We start from the raw sequence: 20,564 nt of genomic DNA on the forward strand, positions 1-20,564 counted from the left end.
TACGGACGTTTCTAGATATTTATAAAATATATGGTCGATACCACGGAATGGCCCATTTATACTGCAATCGCTATATGTATTGTCGTGATATATACATATATATTGTTAAGCTATGTCAGATACATAAGAAATATATAGATTTATACTGCAGTCGCTATATGTATTTTCATGATATAAGCATATGTATTGTTAAGCTATATCAGATACATACGAAATATATACATTTTGGGACGTAACTACTTTTACACTAGTTATGGTAAGTAAAGGGATGTTGAATTGTTCAACCTTATAACCTTAGTATTTCCTGTTGATTTATTTTTAAATTTTATTTTTTAAAACCGTTTTGAAACAATGTTTGTTTTAAAAATAAGAAATGAATTGTTATTTTTAAGAACTACTAGTATTTTATTTTTAGTGTATATAGACATTGCAGGTGACAAGGCATTCAACACATATTTCATTTAAAAACAGTCCCATGATCATAGTTGGTTGACTGTCTTGCTTTGGTCTAAAAATCGTTCATTTTATTTTGTGAACACAGCTCTTTCGCCAATTAAGTCCTATTCAGGGCTCACTAAAAAAATAGTGACCACTTGCATTGTACAAACGACGCCATATGACCGTAAATAAAATGTGTTGAGTGCATCGTTAAATAAAACAGTTCCTTCCTTCCTGTACAAAATCACGGACGAATAGTGAAGAAATTGAGGAACACCTATTCATAGATAATAATTACACGTAAGTGGTACGTGTCTGAGAGTTCGAATCGACATTGGCGCCACAAAATCAAGATAGGCGGTCTAGAGTTTAGTTCAGACAACACCAGTGCCTGGTATTAAAAGTAGGCCTACACGTGCTACTGACTGTTGAAGCGTACAACTTTAATTCTATTGCCAGGCTTGTGTGCTGGAAATTGTACAAAGGTAGGGATCTACACTATGGCGAACGAATGTTTTATACGGAGGTTGGGTCATGCTTCACCGGAAAATACATTGAAAAACACAAATTCGACGAAACAAAGGGGAATGATTAACTATATATAGTTTCACGCAGACTTTCCTAATTAATAAATTCAACATACAAACAAAGATGTCAGCATTATAAAAGAACACAGGCAAACCTGTCCTAACGGCCACCTGTAATCAGCTGTCTAATGCAGTAAGCAGCCATGTTTTCCTTACCAAAAGATATTTTTAATGTAAATGCATTTGTAATAAGCGCCACTTAAAATGGACCCCAAGTCGTTAAAATGTCCGTGTTAAGCGGCCACTGTAAATTAAAAATGTTAAATTAAACAAAGACAAGGTACAGCAAATAAGCAATCTTCACACCTTCACGGATGCTAGTACCCATTCAGTCCGACATCTCCACTGTATATCAATTAAGAAATTGTGACTGTGGGGTGCATTTAATGGGCCCTGGGTAATTTAAGCTTGACGTTGGTAGCTTAATCCACGAGGACAATACCTGGAGTAGTAATTAAATGAGACGAGAAGACAAACTTGTGAGATAATGCATTCCAAATGGTAGCCTAACCCTTGTTATCATATGACAAAAAGCACACCAAGCATACATACCTTACTAGAAGAGATGACTGAATCAAGTAAATCACTGTTTGGACATCTACACCCACGTGCAACAGTGAGCTTACGATACCTACTGCTAGTTATAAAGTGATTGCTAACAAGCAGACGGAAATAAAAAGAAATTGGCTTTTCAAGTTACTTAGCCACGCTTCGCACAACGGTTGGGGAAGGTCTTATGAAGTGGGTACACTTTGGAAAACATTAATAATGCGATTAATACATGCAGTGACGAATCCTTGGTTTCGGTTGGACGCGTTCAGTAGGTAGGTTTATTGTGAGCGCACGCTAGCTACCGGTTCAGGCATGTTTACCCTGGTTCCCGTCTCTGATATGACCAGTTGCTGTCTGGCCCGGGGCAGAGAAAAAGTTATAGGGTAAATTTTGATTATTTATTTGAAATGGGGTGGGGAGGGAGATATTGAATTTTAAGTCGTTGGTCGAAACACATTAGTGAGATGGGTATAATTTTAATTTAGTTGACGCTATCTTTTTTAACGGGTTTCTAAATAATTATTAATATATCTCTGTATATAACTTATTATATTCTCTATTACTAGAGTTTTACGAATGTGAGCCTCTCATATTATCCCTGTGTGTATCATTTCTATCTCTGTTCTATGAAGACCGCACACCTGTTGCGAACACAGATATCTCTAATAAACTCTTAATCTACAGAACATTGACAATCCAATATGCTCAAATGGATGAGGCAAGTAAATTTTAGAGCGGATCATGATGGGTGGGGCAGCTTCAATTTCTGGGCCAGTCCCGTAGATGGGGTATTGAGAATGTGGGATAGACGGAAGGGAAGAGTTGAGGGTGGGGTAGAGAGTAGTTATTCAAGAAACCCCCACATACATACGATCGTTAATATATGTGAAAATAGGAGCATGTGCAATCCGCGGGAGCCTCTGGATCGTGCACTGTCTATATTATTAATAATATAGGAGATAAATAGAGAGTAATTTGAATTGAGTACTCAAGGTGTGAAATGTGTTGAATATCTGACAGCCGGAACGACATTTTTTTATTATGGAGTCAACGGAGAGAGAGAGAGAGAGGGAGAGGGAGAGAGAGAGAGAGAGAGAGAGAGAGAGAGAGAGAGAGAGAGAGAGAGAGAGAGAGAGAGAGAGAGAGAGAGAGAGAGAGAGAGAGCGTGTTCCAGTATGTGTTTCCAGTATGATGCACATTTGAACAGATTGTATTTGAAGGTTGTAGTTAGGAAGTAATGCTTCAGTGGCTACATACCCTACTACCGTTGTTTTGACAATTAAATGTTAGGCTTTCTTTTTCTGTTTTCTAGTTGGACTTTTGTGCACAGCAACAATATGCCCAGATGGCAGGAAGCCTTCCAGGTGTTACGCTAATCCTTGTGATGTGGTGGACAAGACGAAATGCATGAACCTCCCGCAAACAGCTCGATGTGTGTGAGTATGCATGCACGCACGCAAAGATGCATGCACATACATACATACTAATTATGCAGTGATAACAGTTACGTGATGTAATAAGGTGCACATATGACTGTATGCGTGTGCGAGCGCGTGTTGTACTGTGTGCATATTATCATATTAATACTAGGTACAATACTGCTTAAAATAATTAGGGGATATTCAAATGTATTACCTATATGGGTTAAAAAAAAATTCGATCTCGGTACAGTGTGAAGATTCGCTGATTAGCTGGCTTACTAAAGACGAGATTTGATTGGCTATTACGTACCGCCGGTGTCACATATAATTTGAACTCCCTGGATTTACACTCCCCAGTCAAAATTATTCGTAGAATAATCCTCCCCAGTGTATATTATACATGTAATATACACTCCTCCAGTCTATATTATATGTATAATACGCACTACCTCTGAATAATATGCACTCCCTCAGTCTATATTACACGTAGGCTATAATATATTTTTAAGCACTCACATACTTACATTTGTGGATATTTTTTGGTGTTGTATGGCCGGTGGTATAAATTTCAGGGGCGAATCTAGATGAGGGTTTTATTCAATATTATACATATAATCTATACCCCTCCCATTCATTATTATACGTATAATCTACACCTCCCATTCATTATTATAGTATAATCTACACCTCCCATTCATTATTATAGAATAATCTACACCTCCCATTCATTATTATACGTGTAACCTACATCCCCCATTCATTATTATTGTATAATCTATACCTCCCATTCATTATTATACGTATGCTCTACACCGCCCATTCATTATTATACGTGTAATCTACATCCTCCATTCACATATATATATAAATTAGTAGGGTGAGTACATTATATGTACATGTATACTAATCAATGTGGAGTGCATATTATAAAAAATTATAGCAATGAATGTGGAGTGTATATATATGTATAACAAGCATTCTGGGAGTACTGTTAAAGCAATACATGTCCCCTACAAGGCCTAACACTTGTTTTGTATCTCTTAAATTCAAGAGCAATAACTCTGTTAAAAATTGGTAAATCGCCATGAAAATTAAACTTGATCTGTAACAGTACGTGCCAAAGCTATATACAAAATGTCATTTTTATTCCTAATATATGATATTGACGATATCGAAAAAACACTCTGGTAATAACCTCCTTTCTCTCTCTCTCTCTCTCTCTCTCTCTCTCTCTCTCTCTCTCTCTCTCTCTCTCTCTCTCTCTCTCTCTCTCTCTCTCTCTCTCTCTCTCTCTCTCTCTCTCTCTCTCTCTCTCTCTCTCTCTCTCTCTCTCTCTCTCTCTCTCTCTCTCTCTCTCTCTGTATATATATTCAAGATATTCAGGGAAATATAACCAGTATATCCCGCGTGTGTCATAATGATTTCACATGCGCACCGAATGACGTAATTTTTGTGAATCGACGTCATAACTTAAAGCGACATTCCCAGTGTAAACGCTTATCAAAATGACGTCATTTCGGAAAATGACTTGTTAGGTCGTGTCTTTTTAGTTACGTTTGAAACGTTTTGACAGCGTCCTAGCTTGTTATTCATGAAAATAATATTTTGGACAATGTGGATAAAAAAGAAATTATTACACTCGCGTGCGAATCTTACTGATGTTACGAAGCTCGTGTCAGGATTCATGTATTACCCTCGCTCTCGCTCGGGCAATACAATAATCCTGACACACAAGCTCGTACAATAATCTCTGTTTCTCTCTCTCTCTCTATATATTTTTGAACATGAAGAAAAGTATGTTTGTTAGCGTCGTCCGTTAAAGTGGTTCAACCATTTAGTACTAACTGCAAACCAACTGCAAACCATAATATTTAAACATTGTAATACAAGTAGTCTTGCTCGTTTATTTCCATATATATATATATATATATATATATATATATATATATATATATATATATATATTTTTTTTTAAATGTTATGAGAGTTGGTATGGTTTTCAATTAGTTTTAGCATTATATAGTGCATATACTAGTACATGTCCAGTTTAGTAATCATCAAATATAGGGATGTTAAATTACATAAGTTGAACACTAAACATAAATTATTTTCTTTCCATAATGTGTTCTGTAAGCAACTATAAAACACGATCAATTTAACTAATGTTTTTTTTTGTGTCCGCAGTGCAGTGGGGCCGTAAAGCGGACGACGACCTATATGTTACACTATACTTATATCTTACTTCAGCCCTAACTACTGCGCTAAGAAGCCCTGTCTGGCGGAATGGTTCGATGGAGACGAGCAGGTGTCTTGTGAGATCGAGACCCACTCACAACAGACAGATTGGTAACGCCAGACACTAAATTGTATCCTAACCGGACGCGAGCGATGCGAGCGATGCGAGCGATTATTTTAGAAATCATTCATTTCAACCGCCGCATCCTAACCGCACGTGTGCGACGCGACATGAGTATCTGTCGCGCCGTATGCTTGGAGTTAGAATACAGCGATTGAAGTCAATGATTTCTAAACTAAACGCTCGCATCGCTCGCATCGCTCATACCGTTCGCGTCCGCTTAAGATTCAACTTAAATCGCTAAATCAAATACGACAGCTGCATTGTGCATAACTGATCATATCGTATTCAAGCATGTTCATTTTATTTCACGTTTTACACGCAGGTACGGTTTAATTAACGTGGATACACGTCTATCTGACCTGTCTCTAGGGGCGGTGTTAATAGTTGATAGTGGGGAGGTACGGTTTAATTAACCTGGATACACGTCTATCTGACCTGTCTCTAGGGGCGGTGTTAATAGTTGATAGTGGGGAGGTACGGTTTAATTAACCTGGATACATGTCTATCTGACCTCTGTCTAGGGGCGGTGTTAATAGTTGATAGTGGGGAGGTACGGTTTAATTAACGTGGATACATGTCTATCTGACCTGACTCTATGGGCGGTGTTAATAATTGATAGTGGTGAGGTACGGTTTAATTAACGTGAATACATGTCTATCTGACCTGACTCTAGGGGCGGTGTTAATAATTGATACTGGTGAGGTACGGTTTAATTAACGTGGATACACGTCTATCTGACCTGTCTCTAGGGGCGGTGTTAATAGTTGATAGTGGGGAGGCACGGTTTAATTAACCTGGATACACGTCTATCTGACTTGACTCTAAGGGCGGTGTTAATAATTGATAGTGGGGAATTACGGTTTAATTAACGTGGATACACGTCTATCTGACCTGTCTCTAGGGGCGGTGTTAATAGTTGATAGTGGGGAGGTACGGTTTAATTAACGTGGATACACGTCTATCTGACCTGTCTCTAGGGGCGGTGTTAATAGTTGATAGTGGGGAGGCACGGTTTAATTAACCTGGATACACGTCTATCTGACCTGACTCTAGGGGCGGTGTTAATAATTGATAGTGGGGAATTACGGTTTAATTAACGTGGATACACGTCTATGTGACCTGTCTCTAGGGGCGGTGTTAATAGTTGATAGTGGGGAGGTACGGTTTAATTAACGTGGATACACGTCTATCTGACCTGTCTCTAGGGGCGGCGTTAATAGTTGATAGTGGGGAGGCACGGTTTAATTAACGTGGATACATGTCTATCTGACCTGTCTCTAGGGGCGGTGTTAATAGTTGATAGTGGGGAGGTACGGTTTAATTAACCTGGATACATGCCTATCTGACCTCTGTCTAGGGGCGGTGTTAATAGTTGATAGTGGGGAGGTACGGTTTAATTAACATGGATACACGTCTATCTGACCTGTCTCTGGTGGCGGTGTTAATAGTTTATAGTGGGGAGGTACGGTTTAATTAACGTGGATACACGTCTATCTGACCTGTCTCTAGGGGCGGTGTTAATAGTTGATAGTGGGGAGGTACGGTTTAATTAACCTGGATACATGCCTATCTGACCTCTGTCTAGGGGCGGTGTTAATAGTTGATAGTGGGGAGGTACGGTTTAATTAACATGGATACACGTCTATCTGACCTGTCTCTGGTGGCGGTGTTAATAGTTTATAGTGGGGAGGTACGGTTTAATTAACGTGGATACACGTCTATCTGACCTGTCTCTAGGGGCGGTGTTAATAGTTGATAGTGGGGAGGTACGATTTAATTAACGTGAATACATGTCTATCTGACCTGACTCTAGGGGCGGTGTTAATAATTGATAGTGGTGAGGTACGGTTTAATTAACGTGGATACACGTCTATCTGACCTGACTCTAGGGGCGGTGTTAATAGTTGATAGTGGGGAGGTACGGTTTAATTAACGTGGATACACGTCTATCTGACCTGTCTTTAGGTGCGGTGTTAATAGTTGATAGTGGGGAGGTACGGTTTAATTAACCTGGATACACGTCTATCTGCCCTGTCTTTAGGGGCGGTGTTAATAGTTGATAGTGGGGAGGTACGGTTTAATTAACGTGGATACACGTCTATCTGACCTGTCTTTAGGGGCGGTGTTAATAGTTGATAGTGGGGAGGCACGGTTTAATTAACCTGGATACATGTCTATCTGACCTCTGTCTAGGGGCGGTGTTAATAGTTGATAGTGGGGAGGTACGGTTTAATTAACCTGGATACACGTCTATCTGCCCTGTATTTAGGGGCGGTGTTAATAGTTGATAGTGGGGAGGTACGGTTTAATTAACGTGGATACACGTCTATCTGACCTGTCTTTAGGGGCGGTGTTAATAGTTGATAGTGGGGAGATATCGTTATAACACAATGAGGAAAGGGGTGTAATAATTATCATATACTTTTATATCACAGAAACATATTTTGGTTTTGTTTGAGAATATATAATTCTACATAGAACAATCCATTAACCTGTAGAGATATCAGTGTCATATTATGTTTCTCACTTTTTCAGTGATGCTTATGTGTGTATATATGTCTGACACTGTCAATAGTTCTTATAAACATATATCGGCATGTGTTTCTGATATTGCCAGTATAAATGTACATTTTGATTTTTTTTCTTCAGATTATGATAGTCGATGACGACGGCTATACGAATGTGAAGTGACAAGAAACTAACAATATTTGACTGACGTCATCTACGTCACTATTAGCACTTTAGTAATAATAAAGTAACCGATTTGAAATGATTGTCTGTTTTTGAATATCCATGGATAAGAACACATAACTGTATAACATATACCTTCTGTTGCTGAACTCATAGCAGGAAATTAGTCGATTCACAGTGTATAGCATCTCGCTGACGTTTCAAAAATAAACTTGTGTTATTCTCGCATTATGGGCATACAGAGTTTGTTTTGTTTAACGACACTAGGTGACATTGATTTATTAATCATCAGCTATTGGATGTCAAACATTTCATAATGTTGACATTTATTCTCAGAGAAAAAACCAGCTACATTTTTTTTCCCATTAATAGCAAGGGATCTTTTGTATGCACAATCCCACTCACAGGATAGCATATGCCACGGCCTTTGATATACCAGTAGTGGTGCACTCGCTGGAATGAGAAATAGCCCATTAGGCCATCGACGTGGATCGATCCTAGACCGACTGCGCATCAGGCGAGCACTTTACCACTGGGCTATACTCCAAGAGGCAGATGCCTTTAATCAATTTTTGGTAAGGAAGGTTTGAGAAGCCTACGTTATGTGCAAAATGGTGCTGATTCGAAAAATAGCAGTCTTATTGACCCCACTGAAGACAATATTGCCATTTTGAATATTTTATAGTACTATTTTATGGTCTATTTAATGGTAGGACGTTAAATCTAGTTAGTAAATTGTGTTTTTTTAGGCATAAATATTCCACGATTGCAGAGTTGTTAAATTAAAAAATACCAATTTCTTCTTCTTCATATATATATATATATATATATATATATATATATGTATGTGTGTGTGTGTGTGTGTGTGTGTGTGTGTGTGTGTGTGTGTGTGTGTGTGTTTGTGTGTGTGTGTATAAATATTAGTATTATTTTCATTTTATTATTATTACTATTATTAAATCATTTTTTTTTTAATTTACAATTATTTTGAACAATGTACATTCAATAAATAAAATATATTAAAACAAAAAAAAACCCCACTTTTCCGGAAGTCGATATATGGCCGTAGCTTTTTTGTTTTGTTTTATTTCTTGGAAAGACGGATCGAATGACCTTTAGCCTGTGTTGTTTACAATAAATTTTAGTGAAGTTTTTTTTAATCCACACAGTGATCTCCCTTGTGTATCGCATAGAGAAGAAGAGTCCGCTGGACCGGCCTCGGTGGTGTCGTGGTTTAAGCCATCGGACATAAGGCTGGTAGGTACAGGGTTCGCAGCCCGGTACCAGCTCCCACCCAGAGCGAGTTTTTAACGACTCAATGGGTAGATGTAAGATCACTACACCCTCTTCTCTCTGACTAACTACTAACTAACACCTAACCCACTGTCCTGGACAGGCAGCCCAGGTAGCTGAGGTGTGTGCCCAGAACATCGTGCTTGAACCTTCATTGGATATAAGCCCGAAAATAAGTTGAACTGAAAATGAAATGAGTTCGCTGGACCGGCATCGATGGTGTCGTGGTTAAGCCATCGGGCATAAGGCTGGTAGGTACATGGTTCGCAGCCCGCTACCGGCTCCCACCCAGTGCGAGTTTTAACGACTCAGTGGGTAGATGTAAGACCACTACACCCTCTTCTTTCTCACTAACCGCTAACAACTAACAACTAAGTCACTGTCCTGGACAGACAGCCCAGATAGCTGAGATATGTGTCCAGGACCGCGTGCTTGAACCTTAATCAGATATAAGCACGAAAATAAGTTGAAATGAAACGAGTCCTCTGGCTTTTGCCACATATCCATGTTTGCAGGCTAATTATTTGGAATATTGAAATAAATTATTAAGCTTAGTACCGACCAAGGAGTTATTATTTTTATATTTACATTTCATTTCTAACAATGTACCACTTTTTTGGCTGATGGGCGTTTGATGTAGCTCAGTGGTAGAGCGCTCCTTCGGTGAGCCCATTGGGCTATCTCTCGTTCCAGCCAGTGCATCACGACTGGTATATCAAAAACCGTGGTATGTGCTATCCTGTATTTGGGATGGTGCATATAATGGATCCCTTACTACTAAAAGAAAAATGTATAAGGTTTTCTAAGACTATGTTTCAGAATTACCACATTTTTGACATCTAATAGCAGATGATTAATAAATCAATGTGCTCTAGTGCTGTCGTTGAACAAAACAAACTTTAACTGTTTTGCTGTAACGAGACTCTGAGTTCATGTAACCGCTAATAATATAATGGCTATGCACAATCACACAGACAGACATACAGACACACACACACACACGCACAAAAACGCACACACATACACACATACATACACATACACGTACGCACACACGCACGTACGCACGCATATTATGGTAGGACGTTAAATGTAGTTAGTAAATTATGCTTTTTAGGAATAAATATTCCACGATTGCAGAGTTGTAAATGTAAAATTAGAAAACACCAATTTATTAAAAATGTGAAACTGTTTTTTTTAATGACTTTTTTTATTATTATTATTTGTTGTTGTTGTTGTTGTTGTTGTTCTTATTATTATTGTTATTATAAAAAATTTTTTTTATTAGTATTGTTTTCATTTTATTATTATTACTATTATTATTATTTGAAAATATTTTTATTTACAATTTGAACACTGTACATTCAAGAAATAAAATATATTAAAACAATAAACACTCACATGCAAGAACCGTTCACTGAGCTACCCTGTTCTATGACACTGACATATACACTCTATTTCATAGAAGACAACAGTTAAAAGTAAAACTGTGTTTTGTTTAACGACATCATTAGGGCACATTCATTTATGAATTATTAGTGAATTATCAATCATTTGGTAACTAATGATGAAATAAAACATGTTCCCCCCCCCCCCCCCCCCCCCCCCCCCTCTCTCTCTCTCTCTCTCTCTCTCTCTCTCTCTCTCTCTCTCTCTCTCTCTCTCTCTCTCTCGCATTATTAATATTAACTGAACAGCACTATTTACATACCATGCCTTCGATGTCGTGGGACATTGCCTGGGATTGGGGCAAGCCCGTGTCCATCCACATCGAAAGACCCATCGCATCTCAGACGATCGCTCTATCCACTAAGCGACACGCCGCCCTTATAACTATAATTACAATGACAGATAGATTACGTCACGCAATTGTTTGTCGTTTGGTAACGAACTTTGACCTCCGCAAAGTCAACAAAGATTTAATAAAATAAATATGTATATATTTGTTAGGTGTTGTGTGCGTGTGTGCGTGTGTGCGTGTGCATATATGTTGTTTAAAATGTGCTGAGGTGTGGTTAAACAAACACCCTTTCCATATTCGTTTCACACAACACGAAACGTATCATGATAACTAAACGTCCAAGTTGGGTAGGGATGGTGATGTTTCAATGATGTCTATGTGTGTGGGGTGGGGATTGTGAGTATTTTCATAAAGATCATTTTCACTACTGTTTACGTCCGCCTAACTAATTCCAAAGCATTACACCATAATGAATTCATGTCATGATGACGTCATTTGGCATCCACAAAACCAACTTCAATGAATAATTAAATAATAAAACTCTTGATATCCTTATGGAAAGAAATAAGGAAACATGGTATTCCTGACCAAATGTAACTTACCGCTAGAACAGTCATCCCATGGAGATTGTTGGTCGGGGGTCGATGGGTGTGTGTGTGGGGTGGGGGTGGCGGTGGATGGGGACGTCGGACGGAACGCCGGCGAGGTTAAAACAATATGTACAGTGCAGTACTAAGCTATTCATATTAGTGTCCATCGTCAGTGCAGATAAAAGGTTCCACTAACATCGTATTCGATCTCCGCAGGTCCAGACCACGTTCCGCCCCTAAAACGTTTAATTTTCTGATGGGTGTATACCACCAACTCAAATCCCATAGAAGACAATAGTAACATATGTACCTGCTACCTGCAGCGTATCAATCGACATACCGTATACACCATATATATATATATATATATATATATATATATATATATATTCTACCACCCCTCACCCTAAAAGTAAACAAAAAATAAATAAAACAATGGTGGTTAAGCTGCTCATTTCAGAGATAACGGGTAGCGTCTATGACTACCCTACTTGGGCATACAATTTGAGTACTAGTACTTTTTTTTACAAGTATCCCATACATGTTTGAAGCACACGGCTAGTAGATGAAATAAAATTGCTTTCCAATTTGTGCCCAGATGAATCTTTTTCAACAATAAACACACTAACATGGAGTGTAATTAAAATGAAAAAAAAACCCCATGAAAAAAACAAAAATAAAAATAAAAGAACAATAATATATATATATCTGTGTGTGTGTGTGTGTGTGTGTGTGTGTGTGTGTGTGTGTGTGTGTGTGTGTGTGTGTGTATGTGTGTGTGTGTGTGTGTCTCATCCATCCAAGTACTAACCGTTGCTTAACTTCGGTGATCGGACGAAAACCGTTTTTTAAAATATTTTTATTCAGAACATCAACATATTAATATAGCACACATACATGTATAACAATATAAATATAAAAACACATCTAAAAATAAACAGACACAACAGACACACACACACACCCTTGACTCACATTCATACACACATGCAATGCCAAACTATAAGAATATTCATAACATAATAAATTATTTTTGCACACCTTAAAATCAAATCGTCCTTTAGTATTACAGCCATTAAACCTAAAAAATAATTAAATGATCTTTCATATTATTATATCAAATATGAAACACACCAATATGGTAGAATTTTGTTTGTTGTGCCAGTGTCGTTCGAGCACGTGTGCAACTACTTTGGACCTACATAAGAGACGAGGAGTGCGTATTGCACGCTCGGACACACACGTGGCCGTGAAGGCGTTTACCAGATAAATAATAGTTAAAATAAACTAGACAATAAGATGTTGCTTTAAAGACAGGTTGTTATTGCATTGAAAACCACAGAATTTTATATATGAAATAATATGCTGATATCAACCAAAGTTATGAACAAATAATACTATTAACACTAAACTATGAAAACTATGAATACATGTAGTTAGCCAGTTATGTCAATTACAAGTATCACAGTTAAAACTAAATATTTATTTAAACAACCAAAAGACTAGGTAATCGCCCATTATCGATTAAATGTTCTCAGTGACTAACACCACGATGAGACTAGACAATCGCCCAAAATCTCAAGATGCTCTCAATGAACAGTTAGTTAAGAGCTATACACCAAAGAACTATAATATTTAACTACAGTTAATATTACATATAGTTAGGTACAGTTACAGATATTTATTTAAACAGCCAAAAGACTAGGCAATCGCCCATTATCCATTGAATGTTCTCAGTGACTGACTAACAACACCAGGAGACTAGACAATCGCCCATTTTCTCTAGATGCTCTCAATGAACAGTTAGTTAATTAATTATTTATCGCTGATTTAATAAATAAGGAAGTACAGTTATTGAGTTTGATCCCAAAACCTTACTTTAAAGTAAATTTATTTGGATAACCTATTAATTTGGAAGAACCACAAAGGAAGCTAAAGGCAATCGCCCATTTATTTCACAGTGTTGTCCAGAATCCACCCCAAAAATATTCAATAAAACGTTATAATTATAAACTTAAGTCCGAACAGCTGATTGCCGTCAAAATATTTGGATCCAACTGTTTACAACTGACATAATAGTTCTATTTATACCCCATGAATTAACATTGACGTCACTGTTTTTTTTTTTTTTTTAAATCTCTAGTATGACGTCAACTATAATCTCAAGAAAAACACAATATGCTTTTACAATAAACAAAGGATACACAAATCAACGAGTATCTGAGCATGTATTTCTAATATCAATGTTATTTATTATTCATAACATTAATTAAAATAATAACATCGTTTTCGCAGGTTAAGCGATATCACCACGGTTCCGGTGTAAAAGTTATACTATTGCCCCCAGTATAGTCCCCCCCCCCCCCCCCCCCGGTAATATTATACCCATATAAAACTGCCGGTAGGGCAATCTTATACCGTTATAACACTGTCCCTCCGGTATACGACTGCCCCCTATAAATCCCATGCTAAATAATATTTGCAGAGGTAGAAATAAATGTAAATTTACAGGTAGCGAGGACAGTCTAAACTAGAAACTATTTGTCCGAACCGAATTGTTAACAACTACGAAAAATTACTCTCCTACCTTTAATTGCCGTTAGATTTCCTCCAAAGTTTGTCCAGACAGAAATCTTGAAAAAACCACTAGAATGACACAGTTTCCACATACCAGATGATAACTATGTCACCTATATCGACTTCGCTGAGAGCGCATAGGGCAAAAAGCATGTAATTTTGTGCTAGCTGCCATTTTGACTTTTTATGGACTATTCTCCAAGAGGGGTGAAAGGATAGGACTTAATCTAACAACGTCATAACATGTTATGATATAAAAGCAGACGTGATGACGTCATATTATTATTTATTATTATTTTAAATTTTTTAATGATACCACAAGAGATCATTGATTTCATATTAATTGTGTCACATACTTTGGAGGCTTTCACCCCTCTTGAAGAGTATTCCATAAACAAGCAACATGGCAGACGGCAGAAAACTGCATGTATTTTTCCCTATGCAATCTCAGCAAAGGCGATATCGGCGACATCGTTGCAGTCTCGTGTGTGGAATCTGTATATTTGTAGTGGGTTTTTTACGATTTGTGTCTGGATAAAGTTTGGAGGAAATCTAACGGCAATTAAAGGTAGGAGAGACATTTTTTGTAGTTGTTAACAATTCGGTTCGGACAATAGAGTGGCCGCTTTAAAATCCAAGGCCCCTGATTTGCGTATTATGTACAGTTTTTGGAAATATTTAAAATGCAGTAATTAAATGCATACTGTCACGGATTTAAGGACCTTAGTTCTCTAAAAATGGATAATAAATAAAAATTACATTAATTGTCGAAAACCAAATCTAGTTATCGCATCAACTTAACTGAACCATGATGGAGTGAAATCCATGTCATCCCTCTCGGCAATGTTAGTCTTTGAATTATAGACCATTGCCATATTTCAATTATTTTTTACAAAATGTCATTAATAAATGGAGTATGGTGGCTATGAAGATGGTTGAATAAAGTAGCCTACATTTAGGGACAAATCAAACTTTATTTTTTAAACAATTTATAGAATATCTATATACTAGTAATCTAGAGTATATGGATCATTTTAGAATACACACAATTTGAAATATTGAGTTTTTATTTTCAATTTTAGAGGAGAATAATACCTACAAGAAAGGCCCATAACAGCAGCGCACCACATGAACATATAGACAGACATAAGAGTTGTGCCAAGTTTTCGCACCTCGCATCCATGGGTACATGGAGCTTTGACCGTTGGATATTTGAGATTTGTTTGATCATAACCCGAGAATTGTAGGCCCTACTTTAGGTCAAAATATATATTTGCAACAAATGCAATTCCAGTACGTAAGAGGTAACCCCCTTGGTCTAATGCTATGATCAGTGATTAGATAGTTTTAGCCTACTGATTTACATAATGAAGCATTAATACATGTTATAAGCAGCACCATGTGCGTATATAATATTTAGTCACCAATCAACATATACAATTAATTAAACATAGTGGAAGGGGTGGGGGGGGGGGAGGGTTATACCGGAGAGGGTAATTAATACTGGTATATTATTGCCCTGGCGCCAGTTTTATACCGGTATATTTTACCCACCCCCCGGCAGTTTTATACCGGTATAATATTACCGGAGAGGCAGGACTTTTGTGGGCAATGTTATACCTTTACACCGGTCTATCAACCAACAATGCTTTACAGCAAATCGGAAATAGTTTACCTCGTGTATTTTCGCTAGCAAAGCAGTCATTAGGGAGAAATACTTAAGTTTTATTTTTTTAAATAAAATAACTCCAATATTAATATTCAATTAAGTATTTACTGAACAATAATCACATATAATTTAATCACGGATATTGGTCCCTCCATCTACACGTTTATTACTTCAAATCATGGAAGAAATAAAAAAGGTAAACGTCAAGTTTAAATATAGCTGACCACGGTGAAACATTGAAATTTAAGAATCATGCTCACGGAAACAATCAGTTTTACAATCATCTTCAATTATATATATCTCTACATATTGCAGTTTTTAATTGGGTTAACTTATGTCGTGACTACAATATATGATCTATTTTCATGTATGTTCTTGTGACGGAACATGCTCTTAATTTTGTTTTCGCCTGTGGCGATATTAATTGTTTTAGAGGGCCGTGTGCAATTCCAATATGCACTTAAGCCCAGCTGGGCACTTTGTTACGTAATACCTCCGCTAGTTCGGTACGTTCGGGGTATTGCTGGCGAACTAGGCGACGACCAGTCTAGGCTTGTAAGAAAAAAATACCGCTTGGTCGCTGTGGAAATATACACATCATAAGATTCGGTTCCGCGTACTGTCTCCGGACCAGTCTGGGATTTTATAATAAATAGCTATGGTTTTAGAGATATCAGGGAGAAACAAAAGGAAGGCTCCAGAGGATCGTTGTCCGTCCGGACTGGTAAATATTTTATTTCTGCTTGATGTGATTGATGTGACTTTAAATATTTTAATACTGTATTATACCAATATTATTTAGACGGTGCTGCCGGTAATCTGACGCAGTAAACTGTAGGCTCACTGTTCTAATATATATAAAGTTTAACCAGTCATCCTAGAGGACCTAGGTAAACTGTAGGTTATTGTCTTTATTGTGACATGTACCAGTATTAATTCTGTATTACAAGGTTACTGAATGAGTAGTTAAGGGTTAATTAAAAATTAACCAGTTAGGAATAGAGTTGTAATTCCTTTATTAATTAAGTTCCCCTGGAAGCGTTTCTCAATTATCACACGTGTGGGTGTTGTGTCACGGTGAAGTGATTACAATATTGTGTAAACTAGACACCTAGAGATTAACTAATTAAGTGATCAGTTCTGGGTTGTTATTATTTGTTGTTGTTAATTAACTACTGCGGCAGTACATTTGTCAGCGTAGTATTAATACAGATTCCAAAGTGTATTGTGTTTTTGTTGTGTTTTCTAGTGAACTAAACGTGCTATATTACATATACTTTATATAAGATCTTATCTCTGATCATACCTAGACGAGCCACGCGGGTATAACTGCCCGTTACAGAGAGATCTAATAGATATACAGTTAGGAGAGATATTTGGATAATCGTGTTTCATTCAGTTACGGGTATTGTAGGATCCCCGTGACAGTTCTCATGAATTAATTGATTGCATATGGAAAAGGGTCGCCCATCGAGTGGCAGCAGCTGGTTTCTTCTCTAATTATCTATGTGGTCCTTAACCATATGTCCGACGTCATAATGTTTTTGTGCGTCATTTAATTAGACATTGTTTTCTTTCTGTGTACAGTTTCGTCTTAAAGACTAAAACACAACGATACTAAAGCGAGAAGCTGGTAATGAACAATAGACTTTTGTTTTCCTCAATAGAATTTGTCTATATTTCGTTTCTTTTATAAAAATCTAGTTAGTAATATTTGTAATTATACAACTGCATTACTTGCCACTAAATGTGTTAGGTGAAACGAAACAATTGCGGTCCTGGGTGGCATGGGTGCTGAACTATTGATACTAATAGTTTTTACCTGGCGACCATCTTGAAAATCCAGTTTAGCCACCATAATGTAATTTGGGCAAATGGTTCATATTAAAAGTTGAAAATTATGGTAATGGGCAACTTGTGGACAAAATTTGATGCTTTTTTCTGGAACGTTCATGTCGTTTTACTGGGTTGCTTGAAATATATACTACATACGGTCGCCATTTTGATGACGTCATTTGAGCATGTTCCCCCAGAGGAATTCTGGGTAATTTTCACCTGTGAGATAATCACGACATACACTATAAAAAAATACCAAAATTAGCTGGTAGTACGGTAGTTGCGACTTGACCCCCACAATGAGTCTCAAAAGTGCTCTACAAATGACCGAAGTGGCAACTATCGTACTACCAGCTAATTTAGGATTTTTATCCAAGTATGGGTCCTGACTAACTCCTGGGTAAAACTTACTCAGAATACCTGTGGGGGAACATGGTCAAATGACGTCATCAATATGGCCACCTCGATTTTGATATTTTTTGCATGTGGTTCCGATAGTCTTCATTCTCTTTAGTTGTTTGACATTGTAAGACGTTACTAAGGTTGGAAATGTTATAATACAGTTTAAAAATAACATTTATTAATTGTTGGGTATTAATAAATGTATAAATAGTAGCGAGCGATTCCAATATGGCTGTCCCCAGGCCAATAATGTTGTTTTTTAGCGATGAAGTAAGATTTACTACATTTAAGCCGTAACAGCTTGTCTGTTTATAGCTACTACAATGTATTGGTTACTAATACAAATTCATTTTAAAATAAATCCATTTTATATAATTACGCTATCACATGATCTAAAAAACCAACGTTCATTCTTCCACGAGTGAGCTCCGTGGTCTAGTGGATAAGCTGTCGGACAATCAAGCTGACGACAGTGGTTCAACTCCCGTCAAAGCTGGCTCACACATTCATTCATCTTTCTCATCTATCACCTTCTGCCTATCATTCTCATTATCTTAATATAAAAAACTTTCCAATTTCTCCCACGATTTCTATCTGTTTCGATCCTTTCTGTCAGTTTCCTCCGACTCTGTCTTCTGAGCTGTCCACACCATCGCTTACCTGTCTCAACTTCCTCCACGGGCGCAGTCTCTGTGTATTTCCCTGCACCCACGTGGCATCCTCGTCCTCTGCCGCTAATAAAGCTGGTCTGACCCACGGCACTAACTAACGTCCGCCGGTAGTAGGGGTGCATAGTAGGTGGTTACAAGTGCCTCTTAACAATGCCAGAAGTAACTACTGAACACTCCCCGAAGTGGTCAGACTAAGCCCACAGCTAAAAGCTGATGGGGAATGGCAGGTGTGTGGCACAGCTAGCCACAAGAGACAAACACCTGTCGCGGTTGGAGAGACAAGGACTGGGATATGGAGGTGGACAGCGAAAGAAGTTGAAAGATAGGAGGAGTTGCCAGATCGGGAAAAAATGAGATGGAATTCAAAGGAGAGAAAGGAAAGGGGGCAGTGGGATAATTTTTTTTTTAAATATGGCTAACTCGATTTTGATATTTCTCCCATGTGGTTCCGATAGTCTTCATTCTCTTTAGTTGTTTGACATTGTAAGACATTGTAAGACGTTACTAAGGTTGGAAATGTTATAATACAGTTTAAAAATAACATTTATTAATTGTTGGGTATTAATTAATGTATAAATAGTAGCGAGCGATTCCAATATGGCTGTCCCCAGGCCAATAATGTTTTTTTTTTTAGCGATGAAGTAAGATTTACTACATTTAAGCCGTAACAGCTTGTCTGTTTATAGCTACTACAATGTATTGGTTACTAATACAAATTCATTTTAAAATAAATCCATTTTATAATTACTGTTTTGTAATAGGCATCTGGATTGGTTAAAATGCTATCACGTGATCTAAAAAACCCAACGTTCATTCTTCCATGAACGTGAAAACTGCAATTTTTCGGTAAACAAATACAAACAGAATGTTATTACCGGAACTACCTTTTATCAATTACGTCAATAAAGGAATCCCTGAGGATTCCATCGTTTCTATTTTTATCCCAATATCGTCTGCATGTCGGATTACAGACACGGACGTTTTGGTGGAGACTTTACATTAAGCCACCGCAATTCAGGCTTTAACCGACTCCGGTTTTGAACTGAGATAAATAATGTATATGGCCGGCCACAAAAACGAAGCTTCTATTAGACGATATAGCAGAGAATGCTCAAAAGAGAGACATGAGCGCAGCTCTGTCAGATTTGACAAAAACACCAAATCGACAACTTACACGCGCGAAAACACATACGCCTTCGTGCACAATTACGCGACCCGTCCTTTCCGAGAATAATATCACACAATCACAAACTTCCTCTGAAATCCACACACACAGTAACACTGAAACCACTTTATCCCTTTCAAGTCAGTCTTCACATTCACTTTTCACTAATTAAATTTTTGACAATTGCAATTTTAATAGAGTAATTGATAAATCTTTTAAATAATATGTGTTAATTACTTTAAAATTCATACTCTAACCGCTTTACGACAAATCTTCCATTTAAGTATATAGATCGTTCAATTCTGAATTAATTATCGTTTTATATTTTTGAAAAAAAGAACTGTTTGCCGTATCAGTTGATGTTCAGTTATTTAGAATTTTACAACATTTTATTCGCATTTGATTAAGAAAAAAAACCGAATGTAAGAGTTGTAAATCATTGTGGAATAGCGTTCGATTGCTTTTTTTTAAATATAGTTTTGTATAATGGCAATATTAATGCATGTGGAATTATAAGAATTGAACGTTATATTTTTGACGTTCGTGCGATGATAAACACCAAAACCGTTTTA

At 37.3% G+C, this 20,564-nt stretch overlaps 1 protein-coding gene across 2 annotated transcripts in view; it reads right to left on the minus strand.

The window, feature by feature from the left end:
- Positions 1 to 11,159, minus strand: part of LOC121373485 (NADPH oxidase 5-like) — a 50,282-nt gene extending 39,123 nt beyond the window's left edge. Inside the window, exon 1 of one of the 2 annotated variants that reach the window (XM_041500153.1) lies at positions 11,053 to 11,159. The gene's annotated coding sequence lies outside the window, so the exon portion shown is untranslated. Of the gene's footprint in view, positions 1 to 1,577; positions 1,823 to 11,052 lie in introns of those variants that run through there. The other variant, XM_041500154.1, reaches the window with a different exon arrangement.
- Positions 11,160 to 20,564: the final 9,405 nt, after the last annotated feature.

The sequence above is a fragment of the Gigantopelta aegis genome, chromosome 5 (genome assembly GCF_016097555.1).
Source record: "Gigantopelta aegis isolate Gae_Host chromosome 5, Gae_host_genome, whole genome shotgun sequence".
NCBI lineage: Eukaryota > Metazoa > Mollusca > Gastropoda > Neomphalida > Peltospiridae > Gigantopelta > Gigantopelta aegis.